The sequence below is a fragment of the Amblyomma americanum genome, chromosome 1, assembly GCF_052857255.1.
Source record: "Amblyomma americanum isolate KBUSLIRL-KWMA chromosome 1, ASM5285725v1, whole genome shotgun sequence".
NCBI classification, from domain to species: Eukaryota; Metazoa; Arthropoda; class Arachnida; order Ixodida; family Ixodidae; genus Amblyomma; species Amblyomma americanum.
Window position 1 is genome coordinate 166,309,235 of NC_135497.1, and position 21,860 is coordinate 166,331,094.

Here is a 21,860-nt window from a genome sequence, read left to right on the forward strand (position 1 = left end):
TGTACAACTACTTTTGATGGAGCTCAGGCATGTAAGCTTACTTATCCATGCCTCTGCTCTCTCTCTCTCTTACCTTTTTTTTTTTTTTTTTTGACAGTGTATGCACAATGCAAGGAGAAGAACCGCAACAATTTCTCCTGTGTTCGGGACATCAACCAAGGTACAAAATATCATTTTTGCTAATGACCTGTATGCTGCTAATGTGTGTGCAACAATAGCAGCATTGTTCCTGCCTCGTGGAAATGAAAAAGTATGGTTAACCCCTTAAAGGTGTATGGTGACCTCAACTCGTCACAAGTGATTGCGACTTTTTCGCTTTTGATGAGCTCACCTCATCATGGGTATTTTGCTACTTTCTGAATGGTTTTTGACGTACAGAAGTTGTTATAGGGGGTTTTCTCTTTTATAGTTTAGAGGTAGTAGCAGCTCTTTTGCGATACCAAAATGAGCCATTTTGGCATTTTTTTTGTGATCCCTTAAGGGCTTAATGCAGCTGCTGACTTCTTATATGCTACAGATTTATACTTTCCTGTATCATAATTGGTGTGCTCTCATTTGTAGCCCTGTTCAGCAGCATTTTTTTCTTTTAATGGTGCCTTTTCTAGCATGGTTCTACGTAGCGCCTATGACATTCATCTAGATACCACAGTGTGCTTTAAAGTGCTGTGGCGTTGTTTACTTGTACCTGCTGGGCTTGGGTAGCTTTCTGTCGCTTGAGCCAAAGAACCATGGTTTAGTGTGAAGTTGGAGCCTTCCTTACACAGTGGAGGCCACTTATAACGGTCATAGTTATAATAAACGCACACTTATTATGAACGAGGGTGGTGCTACCATCAGAATATGCATTATGGCAATGGTACTGTTGGCAATGGCAATGGTCTCGGTTGTCAGTTCTTTGTGAAAGTTACTTTATGCATTCTTTATCTGGGCATGTGTGGTGCCAAATTAACGCCACTGGTATAGTATTGTGTAGCTAGTATAGTATTGGCTTGCATCTATGAGAGGATACTAAATATAAACAGGTCCCCCAAATACGAAAGGGATCAACCAGTTTGCACAAAAAGACTAATACCCCTGTCACACGGACACTGTAAAGGTACTTTGAACTAATGCTCCATTACTTCAAGGGCGAAAGCGCGCTGCCACACGGACGCGCCTAAGGGCACCTAGCTCAAAGGAGCTTCGAAACAAGGCAGCTCGAGTTCGTCCTTTGAGGCTTCAAGGGAGTACTCTGTCTCCCAGCGAGTTAGCAGAAAAAATAAATTGAGAAAAGAAATGTTCATAAATTCACTTCGTAAGATTAGTCATGTTATAAAATATAAGATCATTTGTTTTGCGGCGGTCTCACCACGCTATGCTCTCGTTCCGAATATACGAGCGCCACGGTAACTACGCCGCAATGTCGGCCATGTTTGTTGTTTGTAGCGAGTAGTGACGGACAGTTAAAATTACGTTGCTTCAGCATAATATGGTTATAAAAATAGTTTACTAAGAAAAAATGTGACACTGTTGTATTTTCATGTGCGCCGAAGTTTGCAATTTTAATAAAGCTTTTCACCGATGAGGGCGCTGAACACTTCTTCCGAAGCTCATTCCGCGACCGTGTAGCACGGACGAACTCCCTTGAAGTAGTGCTCCTTTGGGAGTGTAATGGAACATTAGTTAAAAGTACCTTTACAGCGTCCATGTGACAGGGGTATAATTTTGCTATTTCTCTACTACAGTCTAAAGTGACTTTTGGTTGAATATTATACATTAAAGAAAAACTAGTTAGAAAACATGAAAATGTGTGCTTGTCAGCCGTAGTTAGAGTAATCGTGGAGTTGTCAATTGGCAATAAATTGAATGCTCATAGTTCTCTTTCATATTGGAGGGACCTGTACAGGTTGCCACAGTTATAAAGGGAACACATTATCTGCATTTAACCCATGATTATGAATAAACCCATAAGTATGAATGTAAAACCCATAACCCATAAGTATGAATGAAAAACAATTTTTGCTTTGTTCTGAATAATTTTCTGAAGGATGAACAAGGCCCATGAGGTCTTTTCAGCTTTGGTGTAGAGCAGTAACAGAATGTGTTCTTGTGTGCAAATTGACTGTTCCCTTTCATTTTGGAGCCACCTGTGCTTTTTTTTTTTTGTAACATTAGACCAGGCCAGGCTGTATGTGTACCATTGTGCTGTATGTCCATCACTATGTGTTTTAAATGAAAGGGGACCACTTAGGCACCCACAATGAAATACCTACTATAATATCTCATTGGCTAGTATGCAGAGGTACTGCGTTTGTTTGTGCGTGCATTTATCTGTTTTAGACACATCCGTATTGAAAGTGCTTGTGTAAACTGGGGCAGGGCACGCCGGCAGCAGGAATTGTGTGGTTGCTGTTTTTTTAGGGTTGGTACGTCTGCTTTTTGGCCATGGCAACGGATATGTTAGTGGGTTGTACACTAGACTGCTAACACGATAGCCATAGTAAGATACAAACTAAAGAAACAGGAGTTATTAACACTGGACCACGGTCTGTGGTGTCCTGTATTACTCTGCTAGCCAATCACAACAGTAAATGAAATAAGCTTTTGAGTGTTTGCCTTTATTAAACAAGCCAGGTATCAAAATTCTAGAGCTTATAATTTTTTTCTTGAAATTAGCTTCTCGTTTAGGTGGAAAGAAAATTTCTAACAATGGGCTGCTTTTTTGTTGCGGAGGAATTCTGTGAAGTGGCCCTGAATGTGGGCGGAGCTTCACTGCAGACTTCTGTTATATCAGACTATAGCCTAATGTTGCCTTTTTTATTCTTTCTTGTATAGAGGTCATTTTAAATGTTCCTGGTATCCTCAGCCGCCTGGTTGGGATTGCTTGTGCAAAACCTTGTAAGTAGTACGTTTTTTTTTTTTTTGAGCCTTTGTGCTCTTTTTCGCCTTGTCTTTCGCAGCATCTTTCGATTTTATCTTTCTTGAAACTACCTTCAAGTTACTTTTGATGCATTATTGCATTCAGTACAACCCTTTAAAATGTCTTGGAACTCGTAGGAAATGCTCCCATTCTAAGTCTGCTCTTGGAACCCACTGCAGTAGGCTTGCATTTGTTTTATGCTTGTAACCCAGTAACTTTTGATCAGAAGCTTGTCAGAAATGTGTGCAAATTAAATGCCAGACTTAAATGCCAAACTAAGCTTTAAAGATGTACTAAAGAGGAATCTGAACTCGTCTTTTTACCGCGGGAACTTGATCTACACATTCCGAGCATTCTTAGAAGCTTTGCATTATTGTCCTGTGCGACCGATTTCCTCAATTTAAATCGGATTAAACGCCCCGGCTCCCGCCTTTTTTTTAACTCAACACTGAAAGGAGGAGTCAACCAGTGCGAGGGGTGCCTTTCAGCCAGTCCCGTGGCGGCTTGCCGCTCTGCCATCAGCAGAGTGATATGTAAATCAGAGAGTCCACGTGTATTTTTATTTCCGTGGGCCTAATTTGCGGCTATGTTGTCTGCGACTGAATCTTTATTCACAGAAATTTAAAAAACAAAATAAAAGCTAAAGCGAAGCCGCCACAAGGCTGTCTAAAAGGCACGCCACGCGTTGGTTGTCTCCTCCTTCCTTCAGTGTTGAGTTAAAAAAAAAGGCGGGAGCTGGAGCGTTTAATCCGATTTAAATTGAGGAAATCGGTCTCACAGGCCGAATTTGAAGTTTCTGAGAATGATTGGAACGTAGAGATCAAGTGATTATAGTCTCATTTTAAACAAAGCAAAGTTGTAGAAGTGTGCAACCAGAATTGAATTGTGCTTGAAACATGTTGAGGTACAAAGTACCTAGTTTGAAGCTTTGCATATCATTGTGGAAAGTCACAAAAAAATGTATATATTTCAGAAATAGCATTTTTGAAAGTTAGAGCCTATCCTCCCTCTATTATCTGGGTCATTTGTGCACTCAAATCTTAGCCACAATTTCAGTTTATAGTTCTAATTGATACCTCATCTTTTTTTTTTTCTCATTTTCTCAAAACAAATTTTTGACTGCTAGTTTATGGGGAGAATATCTCGGCATCAAGATCAGATAGAGGAATAATTTTTGTTGCAGCATGCTGCTAAGTGATTAAGCATGCAATGTTGGGAGCTGATTTTTCCCATTTATTCTTACAGCTTGTATTGCGCACTCTAATTTAGACCACTTATTAACCATCCCTATCAACACTGAATTTAACTTGCTGTAAAATAAGTGGTTTTGTAAGCAAAGCAGCGCTTGTCCTGTTTCCCTTCTTTTCTTGTCCCTTGTAGTTTGTCCCTTGTATTTGCCTAATCTGAAAAATACATCCAACCTACAACATTGCATTTCTTGTACTTTATATTGTCTAGCCACATGCTAATAAATCTTTTTTTATCAGTTTTTTTTCTGTTGTCTTTGCAAGCAAAGTAATGCTATTGTGTATATCTGGAGAACTAATTGACGTCATTAAAAAGTGATTTCATATTTCAAATTGGCACAAAAAAAGAGACTGTACATGTGAAAAGTTTCATTATGTTTGGCCCCAAAATAACAATAGCTTAAAGACTTTGTGCCATTTTGTGAAATAAAGAGCAGTTGAAAAATATTTCTAGAAGCTTGTATCCCTGCACGTAAGGCTGCATTGTGTTTTATCTGGATTGGCAAGTGCAACACTTATCTTTGATGACAGACACTCCAAGGTTCCCAGCCGTTGCTGGGGAAATGAATCACTGGATGCAGTGGATTGAAAGCCAGGTTAGCTCTATGGAGGCTGTCCCTGAACAAGACTTCATTGGAGGTGAGTGGTAGAACTGCAGTTGTTCAGGCTGTTTTACTGAGCATAATACTATAGCAACTTCTCTTAGCGGAGAGTAGATTAATTGCACTTATGTAGAATGTTAAATGTTGGGCGCCGGTTTTAGTGCGGTAGCACTACTAGGCGCATTTACCGATTTCGCGCATGCGTACATACATTTCATCTGGATGAAGGCCTTCAATGTAAATGCCTTAGGCCCAAGCCCTTATGGTAATGACCTTCATGATAAATGCTGTCCAAGTAAAAGGCCTTTAGGTCAAAGGATGCTTTCGCATTCACAGCAAGTAAGGAGCTTAGGTGCCCACTGTGACTAGTACTACTGCACGATATTCCGTGCTTAGCCATGCTAAACTGTCTGGTAATTTTTTTTTTTGCTGGTGCATGTGGCTGACAGTGTTTTGTGCTCTTAGTGCTTTTATGTTTTCTCTAGGTATCTCTCAGTGGAATAGGGAAAGCTACCGCTTCCACCATGAAGCAGCGATGAAGATCTCAGCTGAAATGACATTTCGTGCTGAGGCAGTCTATATACTGGGCCTTCTGCTGGTTGGAAAACGTAGAAAGGAGGTGCGCTGCCATTCATGCTTCCCTGACATTTTTTTTTTTTTGGCATCACAAAGTAATCATACGCCTGTTTCATTTTTTTTTTTGTCTTGTTAAAGAATGGTGCTGCTAAGTTTTTGTAATGCATGCCTGAATAATCTGATTTTAATTGCTGTTGCATTGGCGCCCCTTTGTTTATTGGAGCCCCTTTGCAGGTCCTATGGTGTTGTTTCCATGGTCTCTTTCCTTTGGGTGGTCTTGCAGGAGCTGTGCAAAATAAGCTGACAGCTTTGAAATTGTTTTTTTTTTTTTTAGCGTGGCTGAAGTCTCATCTCATTTTTGAGACTTCAGCCACGTTAAGATTTCAAAATTTTGAAGGAGCTCATGACAAAAGCTACATAGGCACAGAGCCCAACATCCTCAATTTTCATATTGCTGTAGACAAAGGTCATGTAGCATTTTTGGGCTGAAGTAGCGCATGGCAACATGATGTTCATTGATGATGTAGCTCCATAGCTGAAATGCTTGTTGTGTATTGGCTCTGTATGCTAGCTTTCTTTTCCTTGGATATCCATCTGTCAACAGTTTTCTTTCACATCTAAAGCATAGCTAGAAACTAAATTTTAGGCTAATAGAGCTCTCTTTTGCATCCACACCACGTCCTTTTGATGAATGGTTGTGACTAGAGCTCTTCCTTCTTACATTGCAAATAATGTGGCATCGATGGGGACCACATGGGCAGGTTGGCATGCTGAAAGAAAATTGGCTTGGTTGGCAAAAGCGCCCTTTCCAGTCTAGTCTTTGTACTGTGCAGAGTGTTGTGGAGCTGTCTGACAATGTGTATTTTCTCCCTGATATTGTTCTTTACCAATATTTAGGTATGAATTTAGGTAAAGCAACAGTACGTGACACTCCAGTACCCTGACCCATAAGAAATTGGTGACTGCAAAATTGATCTCAAATGTCTATCTCTGCATACCTATAGGAAGCCTGGCCCATACAGTGTGCAGGCACTGTAATCCTACCTACAGCTTGAAACATATTCTCAATGGAAGGACATGTTGGCAAGGGGGTTAGTTCAGACCTCGGCACTGGGTACTGCCTAAAGACCCACCATAAAAGTGACTGCTGAGCCCTACAAAGTGTGGTAGCTCGTGAGCGACGACAGTAGCGAAAGCACATGTGTCATGCTTGGCTGGGTGATTTCTCTTAGATACGGTCACTTCTAATCTGTTTAGTTTAGGTTACCGTATTTACTCGTGTAATTTGTGCACTTTTTTCCTGAAATTAAGGCTTCAAAAAGGGGGCGTGCAAATTACGTGGAGATTTCATGGACACATCCTAAAAAACATTACAAAGGTACAGAATATATACAGTATATTGCCGTGTGCAAGTCGACCCCACAACCCTCTGGCCAAAAAAAGTTGACTCCAAATATAAGTCGACACATGTCCCATCCCCTCCAGCCGCGCTCACCCCCACTCCAGACCCATGTTATGTAGTTCCCCGCTTGATGGCATAATGGCGCGTGCGCAACTCATAGCAGTAAAAGAATGATACAATCACAAAGCCAGCAGTCAGAGGCAAAGGGAGATACAAGGCAATAAAATGGCCCCCTAGCATGCGTCCCTCCCGGCTGAGCAGAGGTAAATAGAATAGCCAACGGTTCAGTAGTTAAGGATTCTGGCACAGTGCACACTTTGGAGGTTACCGGAAGTTTTCTCTCGCAGCCATTTGTATGGACAAGTGACCACCGGCATGAGCAAGCTAGATAAACGGTGTGCAGTTGACTTCTTCTTACCGGAAGAAATTTACAAACTCTAATTGCTTTTTTTTACACCACTTGCCTTTTGCAGCCGCATGCGGTGACGTGGCCACATTAATCTTCCCAAGCCTGCCTTGCACGCACCCACGTACATACTGTTGTGGTTGCATTACAGGGAGTGTAAAATATGCGAGTAAAAGTTTTTTTTTTTTTCAAAAACCCAGGTAAAAAGTTGGGGCGCACAATTTATGTGCGGGTGCAGATTACTTGAGTAAACGCAGTACATTCTGCCTGACAAACACATATCATTGCTAGAACGTAAACATTATCAAGGGTAAGCCGCCGCGGTGGCTCAATGGTTATGGCGCTTGGCTGCTCACCCGAAAGACGAAGGTTCGATTCCGGACGCTGCAGTTGAATTTCAATGGAGGCGAAATTCTAGAGGCCAGTGTACTGTGTGATGTCAGTGCACATTAAAGAGCCCCAGGTGGTCGAAATTTCCGGAGCCCTTCACTATGGCATCCCTCATAACCTGAGTCACTTTGGGACGTAAAACCCCAATAAACCGAACCAAACCTTATCGAAGGTAAGTGGTACATCGAATAGGATGTGCATTGGTAAAACTAGCTGTACGCAAAATAAGAGGGTATCAAGCCTGTTTTATACCACATTGCATAATATTCTCGCAGAGGATATTGAACGTTCAATAGTTAACTTAAATGAGGCGTCAAAACTGTTTTTCTACTGAAACAAATGTGTTTGATCAAACATGATATGCTATGAATCCGTGTTCATTTGTGGCTGTACTTGAGTGACCATACTGCTGGCATGCCCGTGTGAGCTGTCTCATGAAAAGAATGCTCCTTGAACATTATGTTCTGCACTGAGTTCTTAGGAGTCTTTAGAATACCTCTAGTGATCACATGCTGCCATTCGGATCTTCGAGTACTTGATTGATCATGATTCCAGTGCAGCTCAATCTGGAGGAAAACGAAGCAAACTAGGTGGCTATTTGTTCACTCAAAAATATGTAAGCGCTCCAGTATACTTGGAAAATGTACTTGCAGTCATGTTTACTTGCAGATCCTACTAGCTGACTTGTCGTGTGTCACTTTGCACGGCTCTGAAGCCCGTTTTCCACCGCTTTTCACTATTTTTAAAGCGGAAAAAACACGATATTTACACGATTGTAAGTCAACCCCCCACATCACATTTCTGAAAAAAAAAAAAAAACTTGGAGGTCGTTTACACATGGCCTTTAATAATAGAACGTGATAGCACTATCCTGCAGTCTCCGCTTATCGCCAGCCGCTATCGGCTGCTGCGCGAGGGAGCACCCATGGGCACATTCCAAAACGAAATTGTATTAGTCACTGGACTACTTGTCCACACTTGTGCCATCGTCCGCACAGTGCTGCAGTCGTGATCGCTGCTGCGGTCCCACAGCTCGTCGTTCTAACATCGTCGTGCAGCGAAATCCTGCACTTCGCAAACAGCCATATCACGGCATTGCGTGGAACAGCTGAAAATTTTGCCTCGCTGCAGCTGCCACACTTGTATCACCCGTTGTGGACGTTGAACTTGCGGCCCGGCACGCCGTTCGTTTCTTCGGCATAAAGAATGACAGCCATCTTGAATGTAGCCATGAACAAGCACCAGTCGCTTACTGGACCCAGAGCACAAATGACGAAGTATACATTAAAAACTTGTGAAACGCGGCCGGCAGTAGTCAAATGTGTCAGAGCCAAAGAAAAACTGCGTGGGAGCGGTGTCGGCACTTCCGTCGGCTACCAGCACTCCCGAGCGCAGCTGCGGTCCCGAGTGGGGGTGCCGCCGCGATTGGAACAGCAGCCCTTCCATCAACTATTGACGCTCCCTTGAGCACCTAGTGCGCGATTGAAAGTAAACAAAAAAAACTTGGACGGCGCCTATTAAGAGAAGAACGCAAATGCGTTATCGGGGGCCGCCGCTTATCAGCAGACACAATTTGCGGCCACGTGCGAGGAGTGGGCTGGTGCCGGTTTGCTGCTTATCGACAGCCACCATCGGCCGCCCGCGAAGGGTGGGGATGCCGGTTCTGCGTGTTGACATAGCAGCTGCTCAAGGCCAGCACAAAGAGCGATGCGACGGAACCATGCAGCAAAAATGCAACCACGCTGTTGCATGCCTGATATCTCGTTTGTCTCGCCTTTATTTATGATGCGATGCATTAGTTCCGATTTTAAGTCGACACCTTCACTTCGGATTTTCAGATTTTGAAAAATAGGTCGGCTTACAATCGTGTGAATACGGTATATGCCGCTGGTCTTCTTCCATCTATTGGCGCATACCACCTCACAACTTGACTGTATTGAGAGAAACACAAAAGTTTTCACTATAAGAGACCTCATGCTCTGCTCTGTGCTGTCAGCAATGGAATGTTTTGCCAACCAAGCCAAGCCACACCCTTCGTTCCTCCTCCGATATGTCATATGTGTTGTAGTCCGGGAGAGGTCTATTGGGTGATAAGAGGCATGTCACTACTTCGGTAGTGTTATTTTGGCCATGAAATTCTTAGTGCCTGAGCACTTTGATGCCTAGAGGTTTTTTGTTTTTGTTTACTTTCTTTCATTCTCAGAAGCATGGTCATCATTGATTGCACTTTTGTTTTGTTCCCAGTCATTTTAAGGAGCTGCTAACTGGTCTAGACTGCCAAAAAATTGTCTGACAGTCATAGGAAAAAAATAGAGACTGGACATTAGGAGAGAACAAAATTCCTCAACAAATCTGTTGTGTGGTTCTCTTCCAGTCTGCTGCATTGCACCAACTAGCTCAACTCAGGTCATTGCACAACATTATATTACATGTAGTGGCTGAGGTTCTGGTAACTCATTTCAAGCCAGAGTTGTTATTATTTGAGTAATGCTGGTCATGAATGCACTGCTTTCTCAGGAACTCGAAAAAATTTGGGGGTTGTGTTCATTATGATAGGGGTTACGTTGGAAAAATTTTCAAACAATATGCACACACATCATCCACTGATGGCGTTTATTTAAACAGGTGCAGAGGACGCTGGCGTCTCTGCGACTGATCCCACAGCTGTCAGACCTGTTCGACCACTTTGTATGGAAGTACAACACGTAAGCATTCTGTGGCTTTTGCTTATCTATGTTATAGCATTTTGAACATACATTTATGCTTTGTACACACACGACTGCTTAGGACCACCTATGTTTCTAATCGTGCTTCATTAGAACATACATTGGGGGTAATTATTGCGGTGTAACGGTCTCTTTTTTGTTGCGCTCCGAGATGAAACACTAGTGAAAGGCAAAAGTGCTGTCTTTTTTATTTTTTGCCTTCCACTTGTTTTTTCTTTACCCTGCAGTCACCAGGTTTGTTCAAAAAGTAAAGAGAGGGAAGATGTATAGTGCAAACAAGCTCATTCTTTTAGATGCTGTTGAATTGTTAGTCCTTGTCACAAAAAAGCATTGCTGCAAAATTGTTGCACAGCTCACTATGCAAAGGCTGGTAGAGAGATGAGTGGTTTGGAGGAGCTGGGGTTCACCTCTTGATTTCGTGCTGTATTGCACTTAGGTGTATGAGAAATGCACTTTTATTCAAAAATTAAACTTCATCAAAAATAAGTTATCTCCAACAATATAATGGGTGGAATGCCACCAATGTAATTCCTCTTGAATTACGAAAAAAAAAAATTGTTTGTCATGGTACCTTACAAGCTTGTGTCCCTCATGTTTTCAGGAATTCAGTGTGTCGTTTTTTCTTATTTTTCAGAGTAAGAGGTCAAGATCGTGGTCGCCTGCCAGGTCACAACATAAACTGCGAGTGTAGCCCTGTGAGTTCTAGTAACCATGGAATTCTTACTCATGTAGCTCTACTCTTAATAGAGGCCATCATCTGGCATGTGCATTGCCTCAGTTTGCAGAAAAAAAAAAGAAGCTTTTGTTTCAATAACATTCAGAAACCAAGATTTGGATAGAACCCATGTTGTTAAATTATTTACCTGAACATTCTGGAGCAGTCTTTACAAGAATGATGCATGAAACTAAGTAGCCGACCTATTCTATTTTTTGGACTACAGTAATTCAGATTTTGCAATATTTCGGACTTCACTGAGTAATCTGGCTCCGGAGAGGCCGTCATTGGGAACTGAACCTGGCAACGTTTAGTGCTAAAACCTTGTCCAGTGAGGCTAGCCTAGCAGGGCTGTTCGAGGAACTAGCGGGTATTAAACAGGATGTCATAGGGCTTAGTGAGATTAGGAGGACAAATGAGGCACATACAGTACTAAGGGGCGGGCACGTACTGCTCTATAGTGGGTTAGTGGACAGATGAGAACTAGGTGTGGGATTTCTCATCATCAGTGTAGAGTACGTTTTCACAACTGATATTTCAGACTTTATGGTGTTTGAAAAAGTTGAAACTTCGATTTTTCGGACTAAAATAAACCCCAGCAGTGCTTTGGAGATTGTTTTTCAACCGAAAATCTCTTTTTCAGCTTAATACAGACGCAAGCGGGTATCGCTATAACAATCAACCGGTTTTCCGCCGCTGTGAAAGGCACCATCTTGGATACAGAGTCAGTTGAACAGGCTGGCTTGTATAGGCTTGGCTATTTGTTCTTCATGGCTGCCGTTTGAGACAATGGCGTGCTCTTCATTGCTGTCGAGATGGCCTACAAAGAGCGTACGATTGTGTTGAAAACTGGGCAGCTGCAGCGTCCGCCGCGGCTTGGACCGCACAACACGCGGTGCAGGCCAGGTAGAGGGGGGGTGGGTGTCATTCAGAAGAACTTGGTTCCGCTCAAGTCTTCCTGTGGGTTACCTCTCTTGGTCTTCGCAAGTGTCGTTGGCTATGGAAACTTGTTGTTCTTGCTTTGCGCCGCGTTCTTTCATTCGCGGCAAGACCTGCGGCCGCGTCGCACCATCTGGTATCGTTACATAAAGTGACTGTTCTGACGCAAGGTGATGTGGATATGACGAAAGCATGGCTATGGCTCAGACCTCAGACAAAGTTAATACTGTCACTTGCAAGCGGAGCATGGGAAGCGGCGAAGTTCGTGATTTTAAAGTCGGTTGTTCGCACAAAGATTATTTTATGAAGTTCACGAATTTTTGGACAATTCAATTATTTGGACCATTTTCCTGGTCTGTTGAGTCTGAAAAAATCGGTCGGCAACTGTAGTGACGGTGCTCTTCGCATTTGAGACACTGGTAAATGCCAGTACTACCAGAAACAAGAACAAGAAAAAGTGAAGAATGCATGTAGCGGACAAAGTAGTATGAAGTGAAAAAAGTGAAGCAAATAAACAAAGGCTACTGCTACTTATGTTAGTATTTAAAATAAAAGATCGGTAGGTCCTGTTCATGTTAAGTCTTTTGGTTTCTAATCAGAAGGGCTGGACAAGTCCTGAAGAGAAATTGCTGTCTTAAAAGCTAGCAGGAATGAAATATTTTGGGCATACTCTTGCATTGATGGCCACAGCACTGCAATCTTTATACCTACTCATAGATGTAGTAGAAGGTCTAGTTTAAATACGTTCTGTATGTCTCAGATTCATGGTCTGGAATAGTGACACATGCAGTGCAAGCTTGTTGTTAATTCAAACCTTATTCATTCAGACTAAGCACTGCAGTCTAGCTAGGATGCATGAGCCTGTGTCGTAAAAGAAATTCATTCATGTGTATATTTTGTCTGCTGTTGAACACATAGCCACTCACCCAGCTGTTGATGATTGCTTTCCCATCAGAATGATGATAGTATGTGAACTAACATTCAGAGCATGCACAAAACCACTGGACGTTGAGTAGTTCACCTCATTTATCATTCATTAGACTCGTCAGTTTAGGCTGAAAAGATCGCAAGTGCAGAAGGTGCACCATTTTATTGTCCTTGGATCACCATTTGCCTCTGGCTGTTGGTCTTTTGGTAGTGTCTCTTACTTCGGGACGTCCTGTCCTACGTTCATGGCACAGTGTCATCGTGCAAGATGTTCCTTGCCGAAATGCTCAAGGAAAAGTTGTCTATTATGGGGGAGATTAGGTGAAGGAAAACAAAGTAAGCTTGAACCAAAATTTCAGTGCCTGAGATTTTTTGCAATTCATCAAAGTGTGGCTATAGCAGCCAAGATCAAACCCGTAGCCTTATGCTCAGCTGCAGCATGCTGTAGCCTCTGATCCATCACGGCAGATAGCAAGCAGCATTGAGGGCAGTTACTTTACATTGCAAATGTCGGAACCCAAGATACAATATGCACTAAAAAATCAATGACTGGAATTGGAATTGAAGCATGAAGCTCCTACTGCGAAGAGAGACTTCTATGTTGGAAGGGTTCCTGTGGCATTGCTGACTAATATGTAGCAATCTACATTGCTAGTTACAAGAAATTGCTTATGCATTGCACATATTGTGTGCACGTGTGCTGTGAATTGTTGCCTTTGGTATCTGTGTGCTTGGTAGACCTGTCAGAATAATCTAGAAAGTTCCATTCAGTGAAAGCCACATATACTTTTTTCCTGATCACTTGAGTCTGTAGCAAAGATGACAGTAGGTGAAACTGTAATAAATGCCAATATAGGTGGCAACATGCTTTGAATTTTTAGACAAGCCTTTACTGCCGCCAAGAAGGGTTCTTGGAGTGATTGTCTGTTCTACTAACTCTAAATATTTGATTAGAAGTTGTGCACAATGCATTTCAACAAATTAAAACTGGAAGTCTATGGAATTGACATGCTGTACTCGCTCCTAGTGACAAGTTCTATAACTTCTGTGTGCTATAAGCAGGTCTTGTGATTCTCTCTGCACAGTATAGCAAAGGCTTTTGAAGAGTTTGCTGCCTCGACCCTACTTCCATTAGAAGCCATTGTACAAGACTGCAGGGTCTGCACTTTAGTCTATTCATCCATCGAACACAAGAAATGACATTTGAGCTGGTCAGGAACATTTGTAACTACAGTTATTGCATAATTGTTTGGCACATAGGAACCTGGTTGCATTTAAGGAGGGATGCAGTTTTAAATCCTAAAAAATTTCCGAAAAATTGAATTTTTAAAAATTATTTTGTCCGCTTGTATGCCTCGTTATTATGCTGCCCCGAAGTGCTCCAAAAAAAATTGTTTTATGAGCCATGGCGAGGAAAAGCCCGAGCAATGGCCTTTTTTTTTTTTTTTTCATTACAATTTTCTGGCTAGACACTCCTCTTGCGGAGTGATTTTTTTTTGTTTCACAACTGTTTTATCTATTTTGACCGCCTTTGTTTTGTTGCACTTCTAGGGCCATTGTGCAGGTCAAGGCATGCTTTGTGTTTGAAATTTGAAATGAATTGAAATGACCTTCATGAATTTTTTTTCTTTCTCAAGCTCGAACAATGGCAGTTTTTCTCCATTACGATTTTCTGCCTAAGCACTCGCCTTGCGGGGTAGATATTTTTCGCAGCTGTTGTATTTTTTCGACCCTGTTTGTTTTGTTGGAATTCTAGGGCCATTGTGCTGGTCAAGAAATTCTTTGTTTTTGAAATTTCTGGATTTTAAATTTTTTTATGAGATTTTCTTGTGTGTCTGGCACTGCCTTGCAAAAGTTCAAAACCAATAATTCTACTTTGCAAACAAAACAAAAAGAATTCTAAGGACGTCTTGACCTGCAGCACACCAGTAGGAATGCAGTGAATCTTGAACCAGCCTTGTCACTTTTTCTCAACTCTTCAGCCGTCTCGAAAGATGATACAGTAAAGTGAAACTGCAGTCCCATTTCGCCTTCCATATAAAACTGTACATTTTTTTCATTGTTGTTTATAGTAAAGACATGTTTAATAAGGAGCATCTGTCCATGGAGATGAACTTCCTGCGAAATGATATGTTTAATAAGGAGCATCTGTCCATGGAGACGTACTTCCTGCGAAATGATGACATCACAGCACGCACGCTGTCTAGGATTGTGAGGCCAACATTCGGGGGCAAAATGGATGCCAAAAGCAATAAAACGCTCTTTGAGATGGCTTAACCATTAGGCTCCTGAGCTGCAAGGGGAAGCCAACTTTTCGAAGGCCTTGGGGCCCACGTGGAGAAAAAAAAGTAAAGCTTGCTATGAGCGTGGCCACCGGGAAAGAAAAGGCAATAAAGGTGCTGTCAGGAGTAGGGAACGGGAGAAAAGGGCGAACATTCGCTGCACTGGTAGTGTGAAGCACGAGGCAGCGGTGGCAAGAAGCAGGAGCGCAATGGCCCTGCATGGGCGTTTTTTGCAGTGCTTGACTGTGTTGCACGAGTCTTTTAACTATCACTTCTTAAATGGCACTGAGGCCACAAAAACGACGCCGCGGTCACGCAAAGCTTGGTTTTCAAATCAAGCAATGCAAATAAACTCACAGCTGTTGGTAATGCAGTTTTTCATGCTGCTGGTTTGAAAACAGTTTCTCTCTTCTCTTTTTGTTTCCGGTCTCTGTTCTGACTTTTTTTTTGTGTTTGAAAAACTCTGTGTGCAGATAGCATCAGGTATCTATAATCAGATACAGCTTGAGATCGAAGCAGCAGATACCCCAAAGGAAGCCCTCTAGCCAGTGGCATCGATGGATTTTCCTGAAGCTGTGGTTAACTTGATTAAGCTGTGGTTAACCTCCTTTCATCTTTCACACCCTATGATATGCTAGCAGGTACAAGGGGATTAACTACGTCATCATCAGAATCTATTGACGTTATAGGCTGAAGGGCCTCCTTTGAGGGGCATTTGCCACCCCATTCTTCAGTTGTGTCCGACTGTAGTTGCAAAGTATGATATATCGTACTTACCCGCATAATTCGTGCACTTTTTTTTTCTAAAATTAAAGCTTCAAAAAACTGGTGCACAAATTGTAGAGAGATTTCGTGAACATGTCATAAAAACTCTACAAAGGTCAGAGGTTGCGTATAAGTCAGCCCCGCAACTGGCACCCTTTGCTGGCCAAAAAAAAGTCGACTCCAAATGACAGACCAGTGTTGTGTAGTTTCCTGCATGATGGCATGGTGACGCGTGCGCAGCTCAGAGCAATAAACGCCTCAGTGGCAAAGACAGCAGTTAGGTGTAAATGGGGATCCAAAGTGATAAACTGGTGCCCTCCTCGCATGTGGCTCGGCATAGTAGCGGCGAACAGAACAGTCAACGGTTTGGTAGTTTTGGATTCTGGCACAACATATGCTTCGGAGCATACATGGCAAAATTAGTTTTGAAAAGTAATTAAATTACATTCCTAATTACTTTTCTAGATATCTTTCAAATTGCATTACAGATTACTGCTCTCAAAAAGTAATGAGATTATTTCTTAGTTTCAACGCCTAAGAAGTCACGCATTGGTCATAATTCCTACAAATTTTTCCGATTTCTTTGTTTTCCACTGCCACTGAGATTCAAATTGGGCATTGGAAGTTTTGCCCCTCTTTGAAGAAAGGTTGCCCTAGTCCATTGAACAGCCACTTTGCTGACGTAGATGAGGTCAACTTAATCGCAAAATTTGTATAACTGCTTACATCACTCTTCAGTCTGAAGTTCATTGTTCAATGTGTAATATGGTCTAACCTCTTGATTCAGAAAAATTTGTTATCCAGGTAAACAGCAGGAGTACATCAACTGCTTGTTCATGCTCATCCTACTGGAAATGCACCAGGGCACAGACAAGCTGCCAATCCTGCTGTTCAGTTGACTTGTTCTGGTGGCACCAGGGATTGCATGCTGCAGTGACGCTTCAGATCCGGCCACAGAAGCTAGTTTTCTTGAAAACTCACAACCAAGTTTGTTAGACGTTATGTGAGACTTCTTGTCAGTGTGACGACATGACAAGATATATGAAGCAGTCCAGAGGGAAGTACTCGCTCAAGCAAACACAGTACATCTGTGTGTAAGTGCAGTATGGCATATCATGGAGCTCTCCTGGTGGCCCTGCAGTGCGTCTGTGTGCTACCATACGCAGTGCTGGAAGATGCGTAGCAGTCCTATAGATTCTTCACCAAGTCCATGCTGATGCCCACGTGCACATCTCTCTTCCTCGTGCGTTGCTTCGCTGGAGTGCTGGCTATTGCCGGACGCGTGTTTTAGCTTTGTAGGTGCTAATCCCCGCAAACGTGAGGCCAAAGCATGGCTGATACAAGGATGAGCATGGACTCATTATTCAGCAAAACTAATTTCGCTAGTAATTACTTTTCCTGTGAAATTACTGCTCCCCCCAGAAAAGGAATGAATTACCTTATATATTTCGGAGAAAAGTAATATCATTACAGTAATTTAATTACTGCCATGTCTGCGTCAGAGGTAACTGGAAGTTTGCTTTCGCAGCCATTCATACGGGAAAGCGACCGCCAGCTCGAACGAGCCGTGTAAATGGCTCGCAATTTACTTTTCTTTACCACAAGCAATTTACAAACGAATTACCGGCTTTTTTATACCACTCACCTTTTGGAGTCGCATGCTGTGACGCATCCGCGCCGATCTCCCCAAGCCGGCTCTGCACACAGTAGAGAGCCCAATATATGCGAATAAAAGTTGTTTTTTTTTCCAAAAATCCAGGTAAAAAGTTGGGGGTGCACAAATTATGTGAGTAAATACGGTAGGTACTCCAAGTTGTTCATAATGCTGTTAACTATGGATCACAGCAGTATTGGAGGTCACATGTTGCTGTCAGATTTGCTTATGAACTGACAACTTCTGCTGCGTACAGATTAGTTTAATACATTTGAATTTTGTTTTCGTTGTTTTAGTCAACATTCAGGCTGGTTTTTGAGACAGGGAGACTATCACAGTAATGGTCAAGGTTGTTACTGGCAGTCTTTACTGCTTTTTTTTTTTCACTGTGTTCATGATCATCTTGGATTGTGGTAAAACACACAAGTAGACAAGTCTGTTGACAACTGTGTGCCCAAGTCACACTATTGATAACGCAATTCTGTGCTGGTGGAAAGGCACAGGAGATTGAGCAACTGATGAGGTATCCCAGTCAGTGCAACAGAATAGGACAGTAGCCTCATTCATGGCATTCGTTATTACTACAAGCAGTCTTTACAAATTATCTCTGGTGCCAGACAGTGTGCAGTCATAAATACCGGAAATATCTTTATGGGTTCCGTTACATCACCTTTTTCTGTGTACAGTACAACCCTGTTAAACGAACACCGCTTTAACAAAAATTCCTCCAAAGTGAAGTATTTCGAATTTCCCGCCAGGAAAACCAATTTAGGCAATGTAGTTTTTTGCCCACAACAAATAACTTTTCGGACGAGGTTCTGCTTCAATTAAGTTTTTGCAAACAACCAGTGGATTTCATGTTTTCCGCGTCCGACTAATGTGGCTTTTATTTTTCGTTTCACTAAAAACTGCCTCTGAAGTGAGTTTCCACTTTGAATGGTGCTGCTGACATTTCCTGTGAAATCAGAAATAATGTGCAGATGCGCACGTAAAGATGCAATTTGGTGCATGACTGCCTGCAATGGTTTTACCGACGGCTCAGACTGCATTTGCCAGCTGAGGCTGTTGGTGTGAGGTGGCATTCAACTGTTCTGCTTCTTCGTTCGTTTCTATGCCGAAGGCGTAACAGAAATCAGTTGTATGTCCATTTCAGTATGAAGTTATTGTGTCTGCGCTAACAGGTAACACAGTTAGAACTTAATTCCAAGACTATTTCGCTGTGTCTTCAGTGCAGAGCACATTAGGCCTAGCGGCACCGAGCAAGCAGCGCAGAACAATCTGCAGTAACGTGGCATGCTGGCAGGTGGCACGTCTTTGCATGAGCGTGCAGCCGATGTGGGTGCGCTCTAGTCTTGATTCTGCACTGCAGGCAAGCATTGTTATAACATCAATTTTTTTAGCTTCTTTTGGGTGCACCCACATGCACTGCTACATAACTGGCGGTTCTAGGCGAGGTATCAACAAAGCAGCATGCAGCAAGCATGTATGTACTGTGTGTCACAAAATTTATTCCAAGAATCAGAGCAGTGGCATTTCTGCCGCATAGCCCAAGCGTCGATTTTCGAGGTTCATATGGTCCCTATTTAACGTAGTGATGTGAGCGCACGTGCATGCCTCGTCAATGCCAAAAGCGTGCATGTTTTCTGTACGAACTCTCACAGGACAAAAATCAGCACTATTATAACGTATACAGAAAAAAAAATATTTTAATGGTCATTGTAGCGGGTGCATTATTACGCGAATACGTCCATTGTTCTGAGAGTTCAGATTTCTGAAGTACAGTAAAACCTTGATAATTCGAAGAATTTCTGTGCTCCTGTGATTTCTAATGTAAATTTGACCTCGTAATTTGAAGCAGCGGCGTGCATCAGCCCAGTTAATACGTAGATCTGAGTTGCTGTGCATGTCTAATCCCGATTTCACCCCTAGCCGATGAAGTGATGGCCCCTCAGAGCTGCAATATGGCGCTGCAGAGTGATGCCGATTAGTAATACCAATGCTTGATATGCGAAGCGCCCTAGCCCCTGTACTCTCTGCACAAAAAGCAATCAGTAACGGCTCGCGCACCTCTGGAGCATGCACCTGCAGAGAAGAAGGTGCACTTCACTGCAATGCAGGCGTGGATACCAGTTTCAAAGCAACATGCTCTCAGCACTACATCAAGGCACGGCCGGACGAGGTGCGCGCTCGTCGGCCAAGGGCTAAAGGAAACGTCTAGCAGAGGCGCTGGAATCAAACCACCTCCTACCTCTAACAGCGTCAGTGCATGTCCCGCAACGTGACGATTCTTGCTACATGCTCGCGATGGGTTGACCGCACACAATGCCGTCCTGCGCCGTTTCTTTGAGTAGTGTGCTGTAGTTGGAGGGTTAGGTCAATCTTTCTTTTTAAAAAAATGAGAATCCTAAAGTTCTGGGTCGACCTATTTGCGGGGTCTAAGGTAGTTTTGGATGAGCGCTAGGTAGTATGCACCCCGTGCCGGTGCCTGTTCCCAGCATGATGCTTGGGGCTCCATGCCTCAAAAACGTTAGGTTTTATGCAAATCGATCCTGCTGAAGAAAATTCGAATTGCGTGCTGTTTACCCGGCTCATTCGCACCGGTGGTCGCTTTTTCAGACGAGCGGTAGGTAGCGCGAGGGTAAACTTCCAATTCCAAGAATTTCCAGGGCGTGCTCGCACCTGAATTCAAAACTACAGGACCGTTTGCAGTTAAGTTTGCTGCTAGTCAATCGAGCTAGTCAAGGGGGTCTTCCACAGGGTGGAAGACCCCTTTTCGCTTTTCATCTCCATTGGCTAAGGATTGCTATCCTTTTACGGTATCGTTACACATTTGTTGCTTTGAGTTGGCGTGGGCCGCGATGCCATCCCGAGGGAAACAACTACAAAAGATGCGGGAGCAAGACGAAACACGGGGCGGCCGGGGGGTGCGCGTCGACTCATATTTGGAGTCTTTTCTTTTTGGCCACCATGGGCTACGTGCTGGACGGTAGACGTTTACACGGCAATATATAGTAATCGCAAAGTTCGACCAGTAAAGGTAGCGTGTTCTCGCTACGAAACTTTTTACTTGGGTCCATTTTTTTAACGGTAATGCGTCTGAAATTTTTTACCTAGGTGCGTTTTTTTAATGTGGTCGGTTAATTCGAATATTCTTCGCGGTCACAATGACTTCGAATTTACGAGGTTTTACTGTATCGCGAAAATTGTGCCACGGCGCTGATTTTGAAACAGCAAAAGACCGCTGCTTGCAGATATTTGGAAATTAACGTTGTTCATGAACTGTCCAGTCCAATCTGAGTATTCTGGTCTGATTTCATGAGAGCAAAGTTTCGCTTCAGCTGAATTTTTCATTGGTCCCGTAAATTTCGTTGTAGTGGGATTTGACTGTACTGTTGTTTATCAGGTATTATGCTTTATGTGCAGGAGGTTGCTCTCAAGATCCAGGTGCTGCGGCTGGTGCACAGCTTTTGTGAACATGCAGAGTGAGTACATCCATGTATGGCTGTACGCCGTACAGTACAAATATATGCAGAAATGTGCTGAATGAAATGTATGTCAGTTGTATTTAGTTCATAGGTTTCTGTAGTGGCTTTCTAGGAGAATTTTTTATTGTACCCATTGTTTGTTGTCATCACTATTAAATTAAAAGAAATTAAATTGCATTTTCATTCTGATTAAGCTGTGAAATCTGGAAAACTAGTAAATCTGGTTAATTTTATTTTAGCTTATAATTGGTGTACATTAAGTTCTCCGAGTGTCAATTTTTCTATCATTGCAGTGTGCAGATTTATTGCTAAATGTGCTCTGTGGAACTGGTATTGGACATTTGTTTGATATACTTTGTCCTTTCTGGAAACGCATTTCCATAGACCATTTTATTGTCTGGATATTATGCATTGTGCGTATTGCATTGATCACTAGATAGAATGTTGCTGTAGTTGATACAAGCTTACCTATATGCCTGTTTACCATGAATGTTAACTATAAGACACCAGAAAACATGTTTAAGAATAAGCATGCAGTGAATGAAGGTGTAAATGCAATTAATCTCTAGAGCCACTGGCTAGTAATGTTTTGGCAATGCTCTTAAAGAAACACTGAGTACAAATTGAAGTTGGCCTGTATTGATGGAGTACCACGTTCTAATCACACAGGGACCAGTCTCACCGAAACCAGCTTTTATAAGCTGGAAAAGACCAAAAAAGAAAACGAACTATAGATGTCGCCATCGGCCGCTATAGTTTCGCAAATAAACTGCGTGCGTCGACATTAATTTTCGGGTGCAGGTTCCAGAGGGTAGTCTACCCTGTGGGAAAATTATAAAATTTAA

General features: G+C 42.6%; 1 pseudogene across 1 annotated transcript in view; it reads left to right on the forward strand.

Annotated features, from left to right (window-relative positions):
• The window catches only part of LOC144114130 (short transient receptor potential channel 4-associated protein-like), a 91,443-nt pseudogene that overhangs the window by 22,669 nt on the left and 46,914 nt on the right, over nucleotides 1–21,860 (forward strand). Inside the window, exons 8-14 of the transcript XR_013310954.1 lie at nucleotides 98–160; nucleotides 2,815–2,877; nucleotides 4,678–4,785; nucleotides 5,234–5,367; nucleotides 10,148–10,227; nucleotides 10,883–10,943; nucleotides 20,954–21,012. The product of XR_013310954.1 is annotated as a short transient receptor potential channel 4-associated protein-like (transcript). The remainder of the gene's footprint in view (nucleotides 1–97; nucleotides 161–2,814; nucleotides 2,878–4,677; nucleotides 4,786–5,233; nucleotides 5,368–10,147; nucleotides 10,228–10,882; nucleotides 10,944–20,953; nucleotides 21,013–21,860) is intronic.